The sequence below is a fragment of the Coturnix japonica genome, chromosome 27, assembly GCF_054131305.1.
Source record: "Coturnix japonica strain WE chromosome 27, WE-NBRP24, whole genome shotgun sequence".
Lineage (NCBI taxonomy): Eukaryota > Metazoa > Chordata > Aves > Galliformes > Phasianidae > Coturnix > Coturnix japonica.
This window is the reverse complement of record NC_140689.1, coordinates 6,635,563-6,657,829: the sequence shown is the minus strand read 5'-3', so window position 1 is coordinate 6,657,829 and position 22,267 is coordinate 6,635,563.

Genomic DNA, 22,267 nt, shown 5'->3' with positions numbered 1-22,267 from the left:
AGAGGGTGCAGGATGTTCCTGAACCTGCCTGTGAGGAGGCAGCTGCTGGGAGGTGCTGTCACAGTACCTGTTTAGAGTGATTCTGACCCAGACCTGGTGTTTGTGTTGGATGGCAGCAAAGCAGAGCAGCCTCCACTATGAGCCTGACTTGGAACAAGCTTCTCCTGTCACCAAGAAAGTCATACCCAAACATTTGCTTCCTTTCCTCGCACCAGAACACAGCTGGCACCGCTGCTGTGCCCGCCCTGCTGCTCCTGGGCCAGAACGGAGTGCCAAGGCAGCAAATGCTGGGAATGAGAGGCCTGAGGAGGCTGCTCCATGTGGCAGAGGTCAGCCAAGACTGCAGATGCATTACCACAGAGCGCCTTCCTGTCTGTCTGCTCCCTCCAGGGAGCACACTGCTAATGCTGAGCAGGGCCAAGCATGGGACTGAGGAGCACCAAACACACTCCCTCCAGTTCTAAAAGACAGCAGTGATAGAACTGAAAATTAGGGATGCACAAGAAAACCCCGGCAAAGCCAACTTTCTGACATGGCTTTTCTCTTAGGGGAGCAGAGGAATCAGTCGCTCCCTTCCTTCATCACTTGGGCCTCTCTGCCCTTCTAACAGCCTGATCCTGATCCATGGAGCAGTGGGCTTGAAAATGGATAGAGGAGAGCTGCCCTCAGTGCCAATCCTCAGTTCCCAGCCCCAGGCAGCAGTTGCTGATAGGGCAGAGGTGGCCACTGCTCTGGGAAGGGCAGTTTTTGATGGTCCACAGGCACAAGCTGTGGTGCTGATCTCAAAACAATGCTCCTTTTCCCCCTTAGAGGTTGCAAGAACTGTGTCCTCAGGCTGCACAGAGATGGGTCTGGGAGCAAAGCCGCATTCCCTTCCCTTGCTCACACTGACCCCAGGCGCTGGATCCCAGGGCAGGAAGTTCTCCAGGAGGAATGTGTGAGGTGAAGCACTGCAGCTTTCTTCTTCTTCTGGGGCTGTGCTCCCCCCACGTGCGCACCCAGCACAACGCCCAGCACAAGGTATCCAGAAGCATTGCATCCACCCCGGCACAACGATGGGCTGTACCCACATGCTCCACAGTAACCCTGGCCCCGCGCTCCTCCAGCTGCAGGCAGCATGAGAGTGGGGACAGCCCCAGCCTAAGCGGCACCACTGCTGTCCCCACGGGAGGGTGGCCGAGGGGCCAGGGTTCATGGCCAGTGGTGGGGGCCTCTTTCCAGGCGCAGGGTTGCTGCATGTTGGCAAGGTACGGCGGCTCCTCTCCGGGCAGGCAGTGTTTGTCGCGGTGCTCTGCTCGCCGTGCTGTAACATCGCTGTCATTTTCTGAGAAAACCGGACCAAGGTTTCAAAATGTCAGAGCTGCACACTGCTAGGAGTCCTGGAGACAGGTAACAACCTCTAAAACCCTGACGCCTACAGAATTTATTGACCCCGGAGACAACGTAACCTCTCATTTCCGCGCCGGGCTCATCTCCTCCACCCAGCCGCGTGTCGGGGCCGGGGCCGGGCCGGCAGGAGACGGTTCCGCTCCGCGCAGCTCCGCGTTCGGCTTCCAACGCCGCCTCGAATCCGTGCGTGGCTCCTCCTGGCGCCGCAGCCGTTTCTGCCGGTTCCCTCAGCGGAAAAGCCGCTCGAAAGCCGAAAACGCTCCTGAGCGGTGGCAGCAGCATTCCTCTCCTTTCCTCTCCTCTCCTCTCCGCTCCGCTCCTCACGCACCCGCCTCCCCACGGGGCCCGGGGTCCCGCGTCCCTCCCGCATCCCGACCCGAGCGTTGGTCAGACTCGTGGCTCCGTGCTCCCTGTCGGCGCTGCCCCGCCCGGTGCGCGGCTGCCCGGCCCGCGACACGTCTGCGCGCGGTCGGGCGGCTGCGGCTCAGCCGTGCGTGCGGGGCGGGGAGCGCCCGCATCCCGTGCCCGCCCCGGCGCGGCGGCGCGGCGCGGCGCGGGGGAGGCGGCGGCCGCCTCCGTGCTGCATCGCGCGGCGCCGCTGGCGGGGGCCGGGGCCGGGCGGCAGCGCTGGGTGCGGAGGATGGGCGCAGCGAAGGGCCAGGCCGAGCACCCCGCCCTGCCCCACCGCACCGCGCGGCGCCGCGGCTGCTCCGCCTGAGCGCGGAGCCGCATGGCCCTGCCGCCCGCCGCGCCGTAGGTGCCCCCGGGGAGGCTCCGCGCCCCCCGCCCCCTTCCAAGCTCCGTCGTTCCGCAGCGAAGCGCGGACACGCAGCGCTCGGCGAGGATTCACCCGGCTCGGCTCCACCGCGAGGTCGGCGGGCGCGGAGCGGAGCGGCGCGGGCTGCCCGCGGCGGGGCGATGCGAGCGGGCTCGGAGGGCTGCGCCGCTGCGTGCCCCGCGCCCGCGCCGTCCCCCCGCCTCCCGCCCGCCCGGCGCGGTGTGTGCGTGTGTGCATGTGCGCTGCCGCTGCCCGCGCCGGAGCCGGAGCCGGAGCCGGAGCCGGAGCCGGAGCCGGAGCCGGAGCCGAGCCGCCGCGCTCCATGGGGCCGTCCGTGCGGGCTGCCCTTCCCTCCGCGGCCGCCGGCAGCCGCCACCGCGGAGCCGGTCTAGGATGCGGCTGCTGAGCCATGGCACAGGGCAGAGAGGCGGCCAGCCTGCCTGCTGCGAGAGTCTGAAGCCCCGCCGGAGCCCGGCCGCGGCCGCCGCTGCAGGGGAAGCGCTCCGGATGCCGTCTTTCCCCGAGAGGCACCAGGTAATCGCGGAGCTGGCGGCCGTCGCCCGGCTCCCGCCGCATTGCAGCCGCCGTTACTTATTCATGGGGGAAGGGGCGCGGGAGGGCGCCAGCGGCGGGGTCCCGCCCGGCTCCGTGCAGGGCTCGCCCGGCATCGCACCGGGACGGGACGGGACGGGGTGTCCGCCGGCGCCTGGGACTCCCCTCCCGGGGGGGCGGCGGCCGCGGGGCCGCGCGGGGCGAGGGTGGGGTGGGCGCCACGAGCCGGGCCGGGCCGGGCCGCGCTCCCATCGCTGCCCGCGGGACGGCGCCGGCGGCCGCCCGCGGCTGGGGGTGCTGCAGGGCCGCGGATACCGCGGCGGCCGCCGCCCCCTCCGCTCCTTGGCGCGGTGCTGCCGCCGCCTGGGGAGCGCCGGCACCGCCGGGCCGGGCCGGGGCTGCGCGGTGCCGCCCGAGCCCTGCGCTGCCGGGGTCGCGGCCGTGCCCGCGGTCCTGCCGGGCGCTCGCTCGGGGGCACGGCTCGGCTCCTCCGGCTGCGGGGGGTTCTTGAGCTCCTCCGCAGGGAACGCACCGGGTGTGCGGAGATGCGGCTCCCGGCTCCCTCCTGCCGCCTGCCCTCACCGCGGGAGGCTCCCGTCAGCCGCGCCGTCCCGCTGCCCTCGCCCGGCACACGCCTCTCATTGCACCTCTGTCCTGGGAGGCTGTCGCTTGTCCCCGGGATCCCAGGATTTGTGTTAAGTGCCGTCCCTTCCCCTCCCCTCCTTTTTGTGTGTAGTGAGCGCTCCTCGTCTGCGGGAAAGCAAATGTAGGACACAATCAACCTTTTTTTTTTTTTTTTTTTTTCTGATGGAAGGTTCCCGTTAGGGGAGACAGCACGGCAGTTGTTGAGGAGCCAGCCGAAACCTTGCAGCCATGTTGATGTCAGGAACAAACAAACCTCCCTGCAGGGATCGGCTGCAGCTGAGGAGGGGGCCACGGAGGGCGGCTACACGGAGGGGCAGTTCAGTGCTGCCACACCTGGGGAGCACGGGCAGAGGTGGGCGAGGAGCTGTCACAGCCCTTCCTGCTGTTGCTGCTTGCCAGGCGCTGGCTTGGCATCAGCATGGCATCTGCAGATCACGGCCACTGCCCTCTGTCATTTTTTTCTGTGATACAGGGCAGCAGTATTTCCTCTCCTGTGCTGTTGTCTTCTCTCTCTAGCCTGGTCTGTCATGTCTCCAGGGCAGGCAATTTTCATTGCATTGAGCAACTGGAACAGGAGGGTGTGTTGGCCTTAGCTGCTGGTGTGAACATCATCTGACCAGCCCCCAAACCAAGGAGGGGAAAGCTGGGAGCCTTTAGCTGGGGCTGTCCCTGCACGGTCTCTGACTGTCTCCTACAGAGCTTGACAGCCCAGGATACCTATGCCTTTCTCGTCATGTTGCTGGTTACTGATCTTTCCCATTCACGTTTACATGTCCCCAGAGTAAGGTGGTGTCTGCTCATTCCTTCTGAGAATCCTTGTCTGAATGCTGCATGTCCAGCCCTTTTCAAGTGAAGGTCGACAGACAACAAAGCAGTGGGATGGATGGATCCTCCCTGGGTTGTTGGAGCCTTTTGGTGATAACTGTGTGTCAAAGGGTTTCTACTTCCTTGGGAGGGCTGGGCTGGTTCTGGCAGCACCCATCCTAGCTGCAGCCATCGGCAGGAGCACAGTGCCCAGGGCTGTTGGGCCAGTGTGTGCCTCATGGTGTGGTGGGGCCTCTGCCTGGTTCCATTAGCTTGGAGTCATCCCCTGGAGCCGTGGGCTGTGTGTGGGTCTCCCCTTGGTGTCAGCCCACTGCTGTGTTTTACTGCTGGAATCTGTCCTGGTGGGGTGGAGCCGCTGTGCTCCAAAACGTGGAGCAGCGATTCCTCTCTGTTGGTCTGAGAGTCAGGTTCAATTTTGCAGGAAGAACCATACCAGAAACTGAATGCTCTCAGTGCCCAAACACCTTTCTGATCTACATTTCTAAATATAAACTGTTCTCAAGGGATTATGCATTTGTTTAAATGCATAATAAATGCATTTTAATGCATTAAGGCTGTATCAAAATGCACACCCAAGCTTGCCAGCTAGGCCTCCAGTCACAAAGCTTACTAAGAAGCTTCCCATGGTATATTAGCTTGCATTTCTTCTTTCAGAAAAAGCAGTTACCAGTTTTCTCATGGCAATGCAGTCAGTGGAAATAAATCCTGGCTATTTGAAGAGTCTCGCATGAGTTAGAAGCTGAGCTGGTCTACCAGTTTTGTGGCTTACTAAAACCTACACAAGTCCAGGAATGGACTCCTTGCACTCATCAATCTCATCTTTGGTTTATGCTCAAGGAGGTGCAGTGTTATTCAGATGGTTTCTTGGGTGCTGTCTTTGAATTTGTTGTACAAATCTTTTTCCTGAAGAGATTTGTATTTGGCTGCATCATTATGAACATTGGTAGATGTTGACCATGAGGTAGAGGAAGAAGGTAAGGTGTTGTCCAACCTAAGAATGGGACTGATGAGGTATGTGGGGCAAAACAGGTGGGAACCCAAAAACAAATGTGTCAGAACAGCACAGAAAGAGGGAAACGGAGCTTCCCCAGGCCAATCTGTAACTGAGCTCCCCACGCAGCTGCCTTGGTGTACATTTTTTTCCAAAAATTTCAGAAGATGGGGATGGTGTTCCCGCTGGTGTGGTCTGGGCAAGCAAAGGTGCCTGCAAGCAGTGGGGAGATGGAGCGTCCGAAGGTACCTGGAGAGCTTGTCGGTCTGTTGGGGCGCATGGGGATATGTTAAATGCTGAAAGGCTAATGGCTTTCCATTGTTGATCAATATTTCCTATGCTTTCAGATGTGGGAACGGGTTTAGTTTATTAGAACAATCTTTGAATATTCTCTAAGCAAGCAACCCATCCAGAAAATCATGCTAATAGCTTTGTTATTAACAGGCCTGGCAGAATTTGAGCCAAGTAGAAAAGGCTTGTCTAAGTGCTGTTGCAGTGTTTGGGGCCAGGCAAATTCCATGCATTAGGAAAGATTTGTACTCCTTTGACCAGACATCACCGACTGTTGTCTATTTATATGCATCTAAATATATCCTCTGCAGACTTCAGACTCTTAGATAGTAGTAAAATTACTTTTCGATATTATGCTATTAAAATGTGCTTGCTGACACTACTTGATGAGTTTTATGCTAAGAGATGTGTGTGTATGTTTAAAATAAAAATTGTTCTTCAAGTTGTTACCTGAAATGCTTTGGAAGTGAAAGCGTGTTATGGTGCAGATGGAGAGCAAAAAGAAATACGGTTGAATCGAAGCAGTACTGGAGACATACTCAAGCCTCTAAGGCCAAATCCAAACAACTACAGGCTTTTGTTGCTTAAAAGTGAGCCATTCCCTCCATAAATATATATAAAATAATTGTTTACTTTGTGATACAATGGGAAGATTTGCTTCTGATTAGTCAGATATACCTTCTGACTACATGGTTCCTGCATGCTGAATACTGTGAAGTTTGAGACATCATTTTGGAAACAAATCCTGGAAGAAGCACCTTCTTGTCTGTTGTAGGTGTGCATGAGGCCCAGGCAGCCAGCCAATGTTCTTCAGTGGTGCTCCTGCTGGGGCCACCCCTCATCCACAACAGCGCTAATGTGGGTACCCACCTGTGCTTGACAGCAGGGGAGCTGACAGAGAGGAGCATGAGGTTCTCCTGACCAGGTTAACTGATCTGTCAGCTCCTGAGCTCTGGGTGAGTGGGAGCTGTGCTGTATGCTGCCCCAAAGGGACACACCAGGAAGTAATTGCAGGTGGAGGGGCTGATCTCACTGCATGCTGTGGTGCAATAGTAATTGCTGTCCAGGTAGTGTTTTGGAACTGGCAGTACAGATCCAGGGGTAAAAGATGATACTCTAGTTCCAAGCTTTCATAAATGTTCCCAGTTAACCCTGCTGCAAAAGTGGTTGCGTTGGTGATTCTGTGTCTGACTGGCCTTCAGACTATGATGGAATGGTAATAATAGTAATTTTCTGTGGCATCTCTTGTTTATGGTTCTTGAAGTAAGAAAACCTGTAGAGGAATTGAGAGCAATTGGTATCTGTAGGATGTTGAGACGGGCCACAGAGAAGTTAAATGTATGGTTCTCAGAAAAGGTCTCAAGTCTGGTATTTGGTCCCCTGATGCTCAGGGACAGGTACTGTGCCATCTTCAGCTCCTTGAATCATAGGATGGTATGGGTTGGAAAAGCTCTTAGTCATCATCTAGTTCTAATGCTTACATCTTTCTCTAGATCAGGTTACCCAAAGCCCCATCCAGCCTGGCCTTGAACAACTCCAGGGATGGGGCATCCATAGCTTCTCTGAACACCCTGTGCAGTGCCCTTACTACAATCATAGGTGGACAATCTGAGATCCAGACTGTTAGTCAGAGGAGTCCATTGCCCTGCCATGAACTGGGGTCATGGATTTCAGTGACAGCTGTCCTAGCTGCCAAATAGTCCTGTCATTTAGAAGGGTGTAGTGAAGTCTGTGATGTCTAAAGGGAGTAAGACCTAGGGGAAGGTCTGTGTCTGAGTGCACATTGACGTAGTGCCTGGTGCAGAGGAGGGTGGCAGCGCTGGCCACAGGGCTCCATTCCCCCGTGCCTGCCTTGCTGGCTGCCTGCTGCCTGTGGCTTGGGGCTGGAGCTGTTCTGCTGGCCTAAGCCAGTGTAGCAGTTCTCATGTTCTTGTGGGTTAAATCACTCTACAGATAATGTTTGTCCTGAGCAGGCTGAATAATGCAAAAGGTGATTTGTCAAATGGCTAATTCAGTGGCTAATGGGAAACCTCAGTAAAGGCCTCTTTAATTGCATAGCATGGGACTGGCAAACTGAGTGCTTGTATCTGGTTCCCAGTGCTGCAAAACCGTGTCTCATGCTTTATTTTTGAGGTTGCTCTTCCTGCTGAGTTTCTCAACAAGAACTCCTATAAGATCATTTCCATGAGAACACACGATTAGCTGACTTGAAAGTTGAATGCCTGTTTTTTCCCTTGAAGTTTTTTGTTGTTGTTGTTCAAGTTTCTCTGTCAATGTCATGTTGGATTGTTGTTTTTGTTTTGGTTTGGTTTGGTTTATTACAGAGATGAATAAAGCTGTTTTCATTGCCAAAGCATTGTTACGTTGCCAGGTATCTGGTATTCCAGTTTATAATTCCTCATTGTCACGGAGTTCTCTCTAGAGCTCACTCCGGGACAGAGGGCACAACCCGGGGCAGCAGGAACAAAAGCCCCCCCCCCTTTTCTCTAGCGGCAATGCGGCGCGGCCCGGCCACGTGCGTTTAGGGAGACGGGGAAGGGAAGGGAGATTGCGATTAGGTCTAACAAAAAGTAAGGGAGAAAAAAAAGGTGATCTGAGAACGAATGGCAGTTTAATAACCCAATAATGCTAAACAGCAACAAGAGAGTTTCAACAAAGAGAATACCAAGTCCCAAATCTCACCGATGGAGCTTGTGGAAGGCAGGAAGGTCTGACCACGTTGTCTCCTCGCAGGGAGCCGGTCCAGCAACGCCGTCCCCTTCCTCACTTCCCTTCCGGTGCCCCACCCCACATGCTCATTAAGGCAGTTCACAGAAAAAAAAACTTGTCCCCTTTACTCCCATTATTAGCATGGTGTTCTGATGTGGAATACCAGCACCAACCAAATTGCAAAACCATAACATTCCACCCCTTATTACACATCATCACATCATGCCTAACTTTTATCAACATATAAACAGAACAGTAGTTAACATGCATTACATATGTCTATACAGATATATATATATATATATATACATGTGGAATCACAGGCTGCACTCCCCCAGCATCAGATTTCCCTGTGGCACACACTGAACATCCCCATCCTTCTGCATCACCCACCAGGTGCACCCAGGTCCCTGTGCAAAGACAGTTCCACGGAGGGGCCTCCCTTTTCCAGAGGCTGGAAGGACCCAAACCGCTTTTCCCAGCATATTCTTTACATGCACCACAGGAACCTTGTCTCCCTCCACGGTACGCAGGGAGTTGGACTGTGTAGGGCCGTCTCGGTTGGCTGATCCTCGGATGTTTACCAGCCAGGTGGCTTCTGCTAGATGTTTCTCCCAGTTCTTAAATGTTCCACCACCCATCGCTTTCAGCGTGGTTTTCAGCAAACCGTTGTGGTGCTCGATCTTACCAGCGGCTGGTGCGTGATAGGGGATGTGATAGATCCACTCGATGCCATGTTCTTTGGCCCAAGTGCTCACCAGTGAATTTTTGAAATGAGTCCCATTGTCTGATTCAATCCTCTCTGGGGTGCCATGTCGCCACAGGATTTGTGTCTCTAGGCCTAATATGGTGTTTCTGGCAGTGGCATGGGGTACCGCATATGTCTCAAGCCACCCGGTGGTTACCTCCACCATGGTGAGTACATAATGCTTACCATTACGAGTCTTTGGCAGGGTGATATAATCAATCTGCCATGCCTCCCCATATTTATACTTTTCCCATCGCCCTTCCCCCCAGAGAGGTCTCATCCTCTTGGCCTGTTTGATCATGGCACAGGTGTCACAATCATGGATGATCTGCACAATAGCATCCATAGTTATGTCCACCCCTCGGTCTCTAGCCCACTTATGTGTTCCATCTCTGCCTTGATGGCCTGAGGTCTCATGGGCCCACCGAGCTAGGAATAACTCTCCCTTATTCTGCCAATCCAGGTCTATCTCAGCCACCTCAATTCTGGCAGCTCGATCTACCTGGTGGTTATTTTGTTGCTCCTCTGTTGCTCGACTCTTGGGCACGTGGGCATCTACGTGATGCACCTTTAGGACCATGTTCTTTATTCGGGCAGCAATGTTCTTCCATAGTTCAGCGGCCCAAATAGGTTTACCTTTCCGCTGCCAGTTGTTTTGCTCCCATTGCTGCAACCACCCCCACAAGGCATTGGCCACCATCCATGAGTCAGTATAGAGGTAAAGCACTGGCCATTTCTCCCGCTCAGCAATGTCTAGGGCCAGCTGGACAGCCTTTACCTCCGCAAATTGACTCGATTCTCCTCTTCCTTCCGTGGCCTCTGCAACTTGTCGTGTGGGGCTCCACACTGCAGCCTTCCATCTGCGATGTTTCCCAACAATGTGGCACGATCCATCAGTGAACAGGGCAAACTTCTTTTCATTTTCCAGAAGTTCATTGTATGGGGGAGCCTCTTTGGCGCGTGACACCTCTTCTGCTGGTGGTGCTTCAAACTTTTTACCTTCGGGCCAGTCCATGATCACTTCTAGGATCCCTGGATGGCTGAGGTTCCCCATCCGGGCCCGCTGTGTGATTAGTGCAACCCACTTACTCCATGTGGCGTCTGTGGCGTGGTGAGTGGAGGGAACCTGCCCTTTAAACATCCAATTCAGCACTGGAAGTCGAGGTGCCAGGAGAAGCTGCGTTTCGGTGCCAATTACCTCAGAGGCAGCCCGAACCCCTTCATATGCGGCTAGGATCTCCTTCTCAGTTGGAGTGTAGCCCTCTTCCGACCCCCTATATGCTCTACTCCAGAATCCTAGGGGTCGGCCTCGGGTCTCATCTGAGGTTCTCTGCCACAAGCTCCAAGTGGGACCTTTCTCCCCAGCAGCCGTGTAAAGGATGTTCTTCACATCCTGTCCCATCCGTACTGGCCCCAGGGCCACAGCACGGGCTATCTCTTGCTTGATTTGCTCAAAGGCCTGCTGCTGTTCAGGGCCCCACGCGAAGCTATTCTTCTTTCGGGTCACCTGATAGAGGGGGCTCACAATGAGGCTATAATTTGGGATGTGCATCCTCCAGAAGCCTACCACACCCAGGAAGGACTGTGTCTCTTTTTTGTCAGTGGGCGCAGACATTGCAGTAATTTTGTTGATCACGTCTATTGGGATGTGGCGACGCCCATCTTGCCATTTCACCCCTAGAAACTGGATTTCTTGGGCAGGGCCCTTCACTTTGTCTCGCTTAATAGCGAAACCAGCAGACAGGAGGATTTGGATTATCCGTTCTCCTTTTTTAAAAACCTCCGTCGCTGTATCACCCCACACAACGATATCATCTATATACTGCAGGTGCTCTGGAGCACCGCCCTGTTCCAGCGTGGCTTGGATCAGCCCATGGCAGATGGTCGGGCTGTGTTTCCACCCCTGGGGCAAATGATTCCAAGTGTACTGAACACCCCTCCAAGTAAAAGCAAACTGTGGCCTACACTCTGTGGCCAAAGGGACAGAGAAGAATGCATTGGCAATATCAATGGTGGCATACCATTTTGCCTCTTTTGATTCCAGTTCATACTGGAGTTCCAACATGTCTGGCACTGCAGCACTCAATGGGGGTGTGACCTCATTAAGGCCACGATAGTCTACTGTCAGCCTCCATTCTCCACTGGCTTTGCGCACTGGCCATATGGGGCTATTGAAGGGTGAATGGGTCTTACTAATTACTCCCTGACTTTCTAGTCGTTGAATGAGCTTATGGATAGGGAGCAAGGAATCCCTATTAGTACGGTACTGTCGTCTGTGTACTGTTCTCGTGGCAATTGGTACCCGTTGTTCTTCCACCCGTAGTAACCCCACAGCAGACGGGTCCCCTGATAGGCCAGGCAAATCAGACAGCTGCTTAATATTGTCTGTTTCTATAGCAGCTATTCCAAAAGCCCATCTGTATCCTTTGGGGTCCTTGAAATGTCCCCTTCTTAGGTAATCTATTCCAAGTATGCAAGGAGCCCCCTGGCCAGTCACTATGCGATGTTTCTGCCAGTCTCTACCAGTGAGGCTTATCTCGGCCTCCAATACAGACAGTTCCTGCGAACCCCCAGTCACCCCATGTATATGTATCCGTTCTGTCCCTTTGAAACCTGAGGGTATCAGAGTGCACTGTGCACCGGTATCCACCAGTGCTTTATATTTTTGTGGTTCTGATGTGCCAGGCCACCGAATCCACACCGTCCAATACACTCTATTATCCCTTTCCCCCCCCTGGCTGAGGGCAGGGCCCCTCTATTGGTTGTCTGCAGCGGTAGAGGCAACCTCAGTAGTGGCTGACCTCTTTTGTAATTTTCTTACCCGTGCTCGCAGTACAAAATTGGGTTCGTCATGCCACTTCTTCATATCCTCTCCATGGTCACGCAGGTAGTTCCACATGGCACCACGTGACATAGGCTCACTGCGGTCCTTCACTCGGACAGGTGTGCGTTTGCGTCTGACAGATGAGACTGCCACAGGTTCACTGTGGTTCCTTGCCGCAGACCAGCTCTTCTGCATGTTGTCCTGTCTTTTCTCCATTCGGTCCATTCTATCCACCATTTTACAGATGGCTGCGATGGTGGTACGGTGTGGCAGTAGTGAGTATTCGATATTTTGCAGTGAAAGGATGAGCTCAAAAATTTCAGGTCTCCTATCCAGCTCATCATACCTGTTAGAGTTCGTTAATAGTACACTGGAATACTTCCCTGGTGCAGACCGTATGAGTTTCTTGCATATTTCCGGAGTACCGCTCACCTTTTCTGGGTCATGGTAATCCTCTGGGTCCCCAGGGACAAACGTGGGATCGAACAGCATTTCTGCCACAGCCATTTCTCTCAGGTACTGGATACCTTCATCAGCTGTACTCCATTTTTCCAGTACAGGCTCCAAATCACTTTTGAGAAGACAGGTTGCCTTTACAGCTGATAGAATCCTCTCCCAGAGATTGGCGACTCCATCGAGACATCTGCTGATCCCTCTATCAATAGATGAGTCTTGAGCAATGTTTCCTAATTGACGAGCCTCATCGCAGCTTAGAGACATGCAGGAGGCCCCATTGTCCCAACACCGGAGCAGCCAAGTGACAAGGCGTTCACCTGGGAGTCGGGCATACTCCTTTCTCGCACTTTGGATTTCAGTAATTTTCAGAGGTTTACGAGTAGAGGAAGCAGTGACTTTTCCCTCATCATCACTATCTTCTCCGCGTCTGTTAGTCTTCTGCGTTGCCTTTCTCGGTGGTTTTGGGGAGGGTCCCTCACCAGGATCTTCCTCTACTTCCTCCATCCGTTCCAGACGTGAGGGCACACGTTCCCATCTCTGGCCTTCATCGTCACTATCTTCTCCATGTCTGTTAGTCTTCTGAGTTGCCTTCCTTGGTGGTTTTGGGGAGGGTCCCTCGCCCGGATCTTCCTCTACTTCCTCCATCCGTTCCAGACGTGAGGACACACGTTCCCATCTCTGGCCTTCCACTGGGACGACTGACACTGATGCTGGTGCTTCCTGTGGTCGGCTGGGATTAACTTGTTGCCTTCCCCTTAGGATTTGGATCTCATTCTCGAGACTCTCTATCTTTTTCATAAGCCATTCGATCTGAGATCCCCCTGATCTCCCACACTCACTCAGGGGTTCTATTAATTTCCCAAGGTCCCTCTGGTGTTCAGGGGTGAGATTACCTGATACTGGGGGTCCCGATGCTTCTGGCCCTTTTCCTGAGTCTCTCTGCACTATTCTTTGCAAGTCTCTCTGCAATTTATAGTAAACTACTACAATCAGAGAGACTAACAACACAGTATTCCAATTGACACCCCAGTCATACTTAAGGAATTCAGAGCATTCGTGAGCCAGTTAAAGCACGGTGCCTGTGATGTTCGTTAGTCTGGAAGGGAGCCAGGCAGATATCCCTATCCCTGCCAGCCAACGGCTTAATAAATCTACCCCTACCCCCAACATCAGGAAGTCCTTAAGCCAGGACCACAGGAACCTAGGGACTATCAGTCCTACATACAGGGCTGCTGAAAAAAACCACCTAATTACAGCCCAAAACATTGCCCTGAGCTCTGCCCGCATTCTCCACCAAAAATGTCACGGAGTTCTCTCTAGAGCTCACTCCGGGACAGTGGGCACAAACCCGGGGCAGAAGGAGCAAAAGCCCCCCCCCCCCTTTTCTCTCACGGCACGGTACGGTGCGGCCCGGCGCGGCCCGGCCACGTGCGTTTAGGGAGACGGGGAAGGGAAGGGAGATTGCGATTAGGTCTAACAAAAAAATGAGGGAGGAAAAAGGTGATCTGAGAACGAATGGCAGTTTAATAACCTAATAACACTAAACAACAACAAGAGAGTCTCAACAAAGAGAATACCAAGTCCCAAATCTCACCGATGGAGCTGTGGAAGGCAGGAAGGTCTGACCACGTTGTCTCCTCGCAGGGAGCCGGTCCAGCAACGCCGTCCCCTTCCTCACTTCCCTTCCGGTGCCCCACCCCACATGCTCATTAAGGCAGTTCACAGAAAAAAAAAACTTGTCCCCTTTACTCCCGTTATGAAGCATGGTGTTCTGATGTGGAATACCAACACCAACCAAATTGCAAAACCATAACAAGAGGGCAAACAGCGTCGGCTGGTGGTGAGCCAGGTGGAGAAGAAAGATGCAGGGGAGTACAGCTGCGAGGCTGCTGGCCAGAAACTCACCTTCAAGATTCATGTCACAGGTGAGAGAAATTGTTTTGACTGTATTGAACCCCCCAACAAAGAAGGAGGGGAAATTTAAGTGGTTTGACACATTCAACCCCAGCATTCAGTGATGTAGACGGTGCTTAAATTCTGTTTCATTCATGTGCTTTTCTGTTTGCCTTCCGAAGCTATGAACACTTAGGACTTGGGTAGCCTCAGCTTAAGACAGGCTGGAAATAATTTGGGAATTTCCCTGAGGATCTCAAGTAGATGCAATGATAGCAAAATTAGAAGTCAATAATTACAGGGGAAATTAAAGGTTATTAAAGATATCTTCAGGGCACAAGCACACTCCTGCAAATGCTTCTTCCTAAATAGTCTCAGAGACAGCATTTGGTCACAATGCTAGAAGGCGGCATTGGTGGTTTCTATTAAATTAAAGAAACCTGCAACTAAAAAGGTTTTCCCGTATTTTCTTTTGTTTTCTTCTCTATAGCAGGTACAAAAGAAATGCTTAAAAATAGAAAGGCTTCAAGCTGGTGCTTTTCTTTCCAAAATGGAGGAAGACAGGCGTTCTATTTATTAGGAGAGTCTGATAAGAAAGTGGAAAAAGGCTTTTTACCAGGGTCTGTAGCAACATAAGAAGGGGCAATGGTTTCAAAAGTGAAGAGGGTAGACTCAGTTTGGACATGAGAAAAGTTCTTTATGATGAGGGTGGTGATACACTGGAACAGATTGTCCAGTGCAGGTTGTGGGTGACTCATCATTGGGAGTGTCCAAGGCCAGGCTGGATGGGGACCCTGGGCAGCCTCATTTAGTGAATGATGTCCCTGACCACGGCAAGAGGTTGGACTGGATGATCTTTAAAGCTTCCTTCTATACCCAAACCATTCTATGATTCCATAGGGGAAACCATTTTATTACTGCCTCTGAAAACTCAGGAGATATTAGAATTGTTTTCAGAAATAAGTAGGTGAGAAAAATACATTTCCTCACTATGACTTAATCACAAACAGAATTTAACCTTGACCCTCACCTGGCTTTTGCTGGCAAAGCAACTTACAGCTGTCAGCTTGTTTGGACAATGTAATGCCTGTCCCCTTGTATGAAACAGACTTTTCAATGACTGCGTATGCTGGTGTGCTGCTGGACAGTGGGGAAAGGGGTGTTTTTTAATTTTTGAAGATTTTGGAACATGATACTGGTGGAAATGAAAACAAGTTTAGGGCTATCTAAGCTGTTTTGGTCTGGCAGGGAGGAAGTTCTTCACTGGCAATTGATATAGTTCAGATGTTGGCATTCAGTTCATAGCACTGTCAGGAAATGTGAGTGGGAAAGCTGTCCTCAACGGTACAGTCCAAAGACTAATTTGGGCATTTGGGGAAGGCTGTGTAGAAAAGATTCATGTCTTAAATGTGCCCATTTGCCTTCAATTCCAGAAGCAGAAGATGCTTTTATCAACAAGCAGAAGGTGCAGAAGGAGGTGAAGGCTGCACCAACAGAAAATGCCACGCTGAGCTGCGAGGTGGCCCAGGAGAAGACGGAGGTGAAGTGGTACAAGGAGGGGAAACTGATCACCTCGAGCAAGAAGTTCAAGGCTGAGTCAGAGGGCAAACAGCGTCGGCTGGTGGTGAGCCAGGTGGAGAAGAAAGATGCAGGGGAGTACAGCTGCGAGGCTGCTGGCCAGAAACTCACCTTCAAGATTGATGTCACAGGTAAGACAGGTGTTGTCTGAAATACAGCAGAGATCAGTAAAGTAAAATCTAGTTTCTATTATACAGTGATCCAGTTGCTGTGCTGAGGTTTTTCCCCTATACTTGATTGCCTGGGTTTGTAGCAAGTATTTGGATTTAGTATGGCACAAAGACCTGTTTCAGTCTGTCTGTAGAATAATAATTACTGATATATGTACAGTGGAAGCAATATTCAAGATATTATTCAAATCTCTCCAGTGCCTGAGATCCCAAACTGTAATTCTTGTTCACCGAAACATTTGACTAAGATAAGTATGTGCAGTGAGGCTGGAGTGCATGTTCTACGTGCAGCCTTTCATGGCAGGAGAAGCAGGAACTTCTCCTAGTAGTACACTGCCTTTTTACTATGCCTTTATGTTGGAGGCTGCATCTGGATAGGTGAGTCTGCTACTCACAGTAAGAGACCTGGTAGAGCTGACTATTCCCAGAGCTCAAAGTAAGATAGATATCTGCAAATCACACACAAAGAACAAAGGACTGCGTTGGTGAGCATATTTCCTTTGTGCCTTTGACAGTCACAGTTGTGGCAATGGTAGAGGCCATGAGGAGTCTGTTCAGGAAGCCAGGAGTACTGTTCTGGGTCATGAAAAGGCAGCCAGTGGTTTGACTATCGCATGTTTATGTGTTTTGATGTTTCACAGTGGGTCTTAAGCAAAAGGAACTCAGGTTTTGGTTGCCTGCAGGTCAGATGTTCTTTTGGGTTCAATATGTTTGCATAGTGACTTGCAACCATGGGACTGGTGTTCAAGGACCCTTTTGGTTCCTTCAGTTCCTAGGTTCTTGCCTAGATTTGACACTTTGTTTCAACAGAAGAGCTGATATTCTCTAGTGAAGGCTATTAGTTTGGGCACAAGTGGTAACCTAAACCTGTTCCAACCTGTACATACAAACCTGCAAGATGGTCTCATTTCAGTCCTTCTGTTTTTCTTTTCTTCCCTCAGAGCCAAAACCTGTGTTTATAAACCAGGAGAAGGTGCAGAAAGAGGTGAGTGCTGCCCTGGCAGCAAGTGCCTCCCTCAGCTGTGAAGTAGCACAGGATCCAACTGGAGTAAAATGATTCAAGGATGGAAGACTGCTTGCCTCCTCCAGAAAGTTCAGAATGGAATCTGTGGGCAAAACACGGCGTCTGGTTGTGGAGCAGCTGGAGAAGAAAGATGCTGGAGAATACATCTGCGAGGCTGCTGGCCAGAAGATGAGCTTCAAGTTGGAAACAACTGGTGAGCATTCAGAAATTCTCAGCCAGGATTTTGTAGCCTTGTTGTGAACTGGGTTTTAGGGTGAAATCTCAGTTTTCTTTGCACCTGACAGTGTGAGAATTTGCTCTGGCCCTTTGTGTACCTCCCCGGTGCTCAGCTGTTCCTTCCCTTACTTGGGGATAACGTCATTTATTCAAGGTGATGTCCAAACGGGCTTGTTAACAGTCCTCTGCAGTGCTTTAAGCTGTCATATGTCAGCCAGAATTTATGCATGTTCTATAGACATTCCTGCATGTTGAAAACACTGCACTGTGCTTAAGCTTCAGCATATGTTCCAGTAAGTACAGTTCCATTAATTCTAGGGAATTGGGTGAATTAAGCATAGATCTGAAGGCTGCCTTTGCCCAGTGCAGAGATGGAAGGACTAATGTAGATTTGACTTGATATTTTCCCTTCTAGGATGGGAAGGAGCTCTGTCAAAGTAAAAAAGTGGGCATTACTTCCCAGGGAAATAAGAGAAGTCTCATTATTCACAGGCGGTGAACTCTCATTTTCTCTCTCAGTCTGCAACCAGGTTGGGTTGCTGTTTCAGTACTGGCTGTTTTATGCAGGAACTCTGCTCCTGAGGTTAATCCAAGTTGTATCCAGGCCCTTCAGAAGGAAAGGGAAATAGCAGCACAGAAATATGGTCTGATTCTGACACAAAGAAGTGCAGACCTGGACAGTTAAAAAGTATTGTGTGATGTTCAAGGGATTTTGAAGCAAAGATGTCCCCTAGGTAAGATTTGTGGCTGACATTCCCCATACATTGTGGGCACACAAGCTAAGGAGAGATAGTGATGAGCATGCAGAGAAGCCAATGATTCAGACAGGTTTGTAGTGACACGACATTGTAGAGTTCTGTCTATTTCTCCTTGGCATAGTTTGGAAAATAAAGATGAGGTGATGGTGGTAACCAATATGGCTTCCTCAAGGTCAAGCCATGCCTGACAAACTTGGTGGCCTTTCATGATGGAGTAACAGCATCAGTGGATAATGGGAGAGCAACTGACATCATCTACATGGACTTGTGCAGAGCATTTGATCCCGTCCTGCATGACATCCTGGTCACCAAACTGGAGAAAAATGGTTTTGATGGATGGACCAGTTGCAGGATAGGGAACTGTCTGGATGGTCACACTCAGAGAGCAGCAGTCAATAGCTCAGTGTCCAGGTGGAGGGTGGTGTTGGGACCAGTGTTATTTAATATTTTTGTAGGCAACATGGACAGTGGAATCAAATGAACCCTCAGCAAGTTTGCAGATGACCCCAAGCTGAGCGGTGCTGTTGATGTGCTAGAGGGAAGGGATGCTACCCAGAGGGACCTGGACAGGCTGGAGAGGTGGGCCCTTGGCAGCCTCATGAACTTGAGTGTGGCCAAGTACAAGGCCCTGCACCTGGGTCAGGGCAATCCCAAGCACAGGCACAGGCTTAGAGGAGAATGATTTGAGAGAAGCCTTGACCCTGAGGAGAAGAGTTGGTGTGGAGGGAGGTGTCCCTGCCTATAGCAGGGGGACTGGAACTAAATGACCTTAAAGATTCATTCAGTTCTATTGTTTTTCTATACTTAATTTTGCTTGAAAGGTTTTAGAATAAATGAGATTCTGGTTTCCATGAAAACTGTTTGCAGGGAGCTCCATTGTAGCTAGTAAGTCTATCTTTAAGTTCAAGGGCAATAATGCATTGACTGTGTTGAAGAGAGAAATGACTCAGGAATGGATGATGGTTTAGAATAAAACATAATCCTACTTATTTTCTATGCAAATATGTGTAAGGAAAAGATGCTGCACTCAGTTCTGGAAATATCCTGACAAATATATCTCTACTGTTTCACAGCTGGAGATATCAAGATTGTTAAAGCACTGGAAGATGTGGAAGTGAATGAATATGGGAGTGCATCTTTTGTCTGTGAGATTTCACACGATGAGGTTCAGACCCAGTGGTACAAAGATGACGACAAGCTGAAGGCTGATGACAACATCAGAATGCGGCAAGATGGTAGGGTGTAAGAGGGAGATCTTTCTCCTGAGTGGGGGGTGGGTTGAAGATGAAGCAGAAAGGACATCTGAAATGAAGTGAAGAAGGTTAAGAAGGGAGTTCCCCTTTTGTTTTGGGACTGATGTTAGGGTGGAACAAGTGACATGGACCAGCTAACATCATTTGCAAGAATGTCAAAAAAGTTGAACGCCACCAGGACCTTTCAGAGAAATAAAAACTCCTACCTACCTACCTTTCTGCCCACAAAATATCCAGCTTGTCTTTTGGGTTTTACTTTTGCTAAGTAGAACAGATTATTTTCTTACGAGGTTGATTTTCTACTTTTAAACTTCAGATTTGTGTTTGAACGTTGATGGATAAAAAACATAGCTTGACTTTTTCTTCATTTTCTCTGTCTGTTTGAAAAGAGCACAGGGTTGTTTTTGTTTTTTTTTTTTTAATATATACAATGTTAGGGTATATATATGATGTTAAGTGTGATAAAGAAAAGGGAGACATTTGAGTTAGCACACTACTCAAGAGTTCAGTCCCCAGCTTTGCCACTGTTACCATTATAAGGGCAAGAACATCCTGGAAAATGAATTTCTCCTAAGTAGAGTCAATACATTTGAGCTACAGAGACCTTTACTAGGTGAAAACTTGCTGTTCAGAGCTAAGTTGCTGTATTTAACCAAAGTAATTATCAATGTCTGTGTTTCATTGAACCTCTATTCCATTTCGTAATGCGAGGAGTTTGATATTGGGATGGGAAGGTCATGGTTTGATTTGGATGTTGGACTGGGAATCAGAAGAACTGGGCTCTCTTCAGGTTGTCAGTCTTATTGTCTGACTTCTTAACAACATTCCTTTCTTTAGAATATTATTTAATGATGTTTTAAGGCATTTTGAGCTGATAGGTGTAGTGTTCATGTGACTTCTTAACAACATTCCTTTCTTTATATTATTTTTAATGATGTTTTAAAGGCATTTTGAGCTGATAGGTGTAGTGTTCATGTGCAGTAATGCTGATGTGAGTAAGTAGGGTGATAATGTAAGGGTTTTTTACATTCCTTCTACATCTCTGCTTTCTCTTGTTCCATCCTTCTTAAAGAGCAATCCATTAGTCTAGTAAAGGAGCTGTGTGATGAGGATGTGACTGAGCCTGAAAAAGCCAAGTTTGAATGCAAGATATCCATTCCTTCTGTGAAACCTCCCAAGTGGTATCTACATGGGGAAGTCTTACAGGCTGGCAGAAACTTGATTATGCAGCAAGAAGGCACCATCCACCAGCTTGCCATAGCGATAACCACCACTGATATGACAAGCACCATTCAGTTCTCAATTGGCAAATCAAAATCCACAGCCAATCTGCTTGTCAGAGGTAACATATCCAGGCTTGGTTTACATCATGAAGATGAAGAATTAATTAACGTACAGTCTTCCTTCACTGGGGTCTTTGAAATATTTTGTGTGTGTCTGGAGGGTCTGCTCCATTTCCAGTTCAAAGTCGTTGGACACTAAATGAGACAGCTGCATCTCAGTAAAAGATCTGTTTGAATAGCTATGATGTGCTTACTATTCAGATCTACAGAGCTGAGGTTTTGTCCTTGGCTATACCAAAGAAGTCAAATCAGGTGAAATTAATTGTATTTCTGAACTAGACAAGGTTAAGTTTGGTAGCACCTAAATTTGATGCAGTTTGTCATTGATTTCACCTGAAAGAAACTTGCAGGCTTTTTATCTGCTGTTGTCCCCAGCGTAAGAGTCTCCATTCACATCCTAAAGTACTTGTTATATTTTCAACTCACTCTTATTTGAATAAAAGCCTCAACAAATGGGAGCAATTTAATTAGCACAGAACAAGAGCTGGACCTTGCATTTGGTAGATAATATACAGTATTACTTTATAGAAATGTAGTCAATGGCATTCCCTATAGACAATCATTTGTTTTATCTTTGGAGTGGTTCAAAAAACCATTGTGAACATGACATTAATTGGAATTGAATACATGCAAGAGACTTTCCTCTTCTTCCAATTGTCCTCATCCTTTCTTCTCTTCCACCCCTGCTTTGCAGATTACCATATAGAAATCACCAGGAAGTTGGAGGACAAGACAGCTTTGGAACGTCATTCTGTCATCCTGTCCTGTGACTTCAGGCCTTCTCCAAAGGTTGTTAACTGGTTCAAGGGCCACACACCCATCGAGCCCTCTGAGAAGTACAAGATCAAGAGGGATAAGCATTCAGCAGAGCTCAAGATTCTGAAGCTGAAGCCCGATGATGCTGGTGTGTACAAGTGCAAGGCAGGAATTGCAGAGACTGAGGCCACGCTGACAGCTGAAGGTATGAGCAGGGAGGGTGGCCTCTTCCATGTCCTATTTCACCTCAGATTTCTCTTCTTGGGGTTGATTTCTGCCATTCTCTCCTGCTAACTTTATAAATGTATAATCTTCACTGAGAAGATTACACAAAGATCATCTAGTCCAACCATTCTAACACATCCCAGTATGATTTATAGTAACAGTGGTAACAGTTCACCTTGTTTCCCCACAGCCCGCAATGTAGAAGTAACGAAGCATCTGCAGGATGTAGAAATTGAAGAAGAGAGCTCTGCTGTCTTCTCCTGCGAGCTGTCCCATAATGACGAGGACGTGGAATGGTTCCTGAATGGCAACCTCCTTTACACCAACAATTACAATGACATCAAGAACGTTGGCAATTGCTGCACACTGACAATGAAGCAGGTTAAGCTTGAGGATGCTGGCACAGTGACAGTGAAGTCAGACAAGGTGTCAGAAAGCGCACCTGAAGGTGATAGGTGGGTCTGATCACACCCCTCCTGGATGTAAGAGATGCTAAGGAGCTCCAGTTCATTCTATTGTGCAGCAGTCCTGCTTCTAAAGCTCACCTCTCTGGGGCTCAGATAGCCACCAAATCATGATGGGCTTTTTTCCAGTGATTTATGGAATTAAGGATTTATGACTGCAGGGAGAGATCATTCAGTGTGTGTTTTGCCTCTGGGATGACTAATGACCAGGCTGTGAGCAACCTGATCTAGCTGTGAATGTCCCTTTTTATTGCAGGGGAGCTGGGCTAGATGGCCTTGAAGGGTCTCTTCCAGTTCTAAGGATACTGTGATTCTAATCTGCTCTCCCCAGCAATTAAGCTCTTTTACTCTATGCGCTCAGAGTTTGAAGGATTTCCTC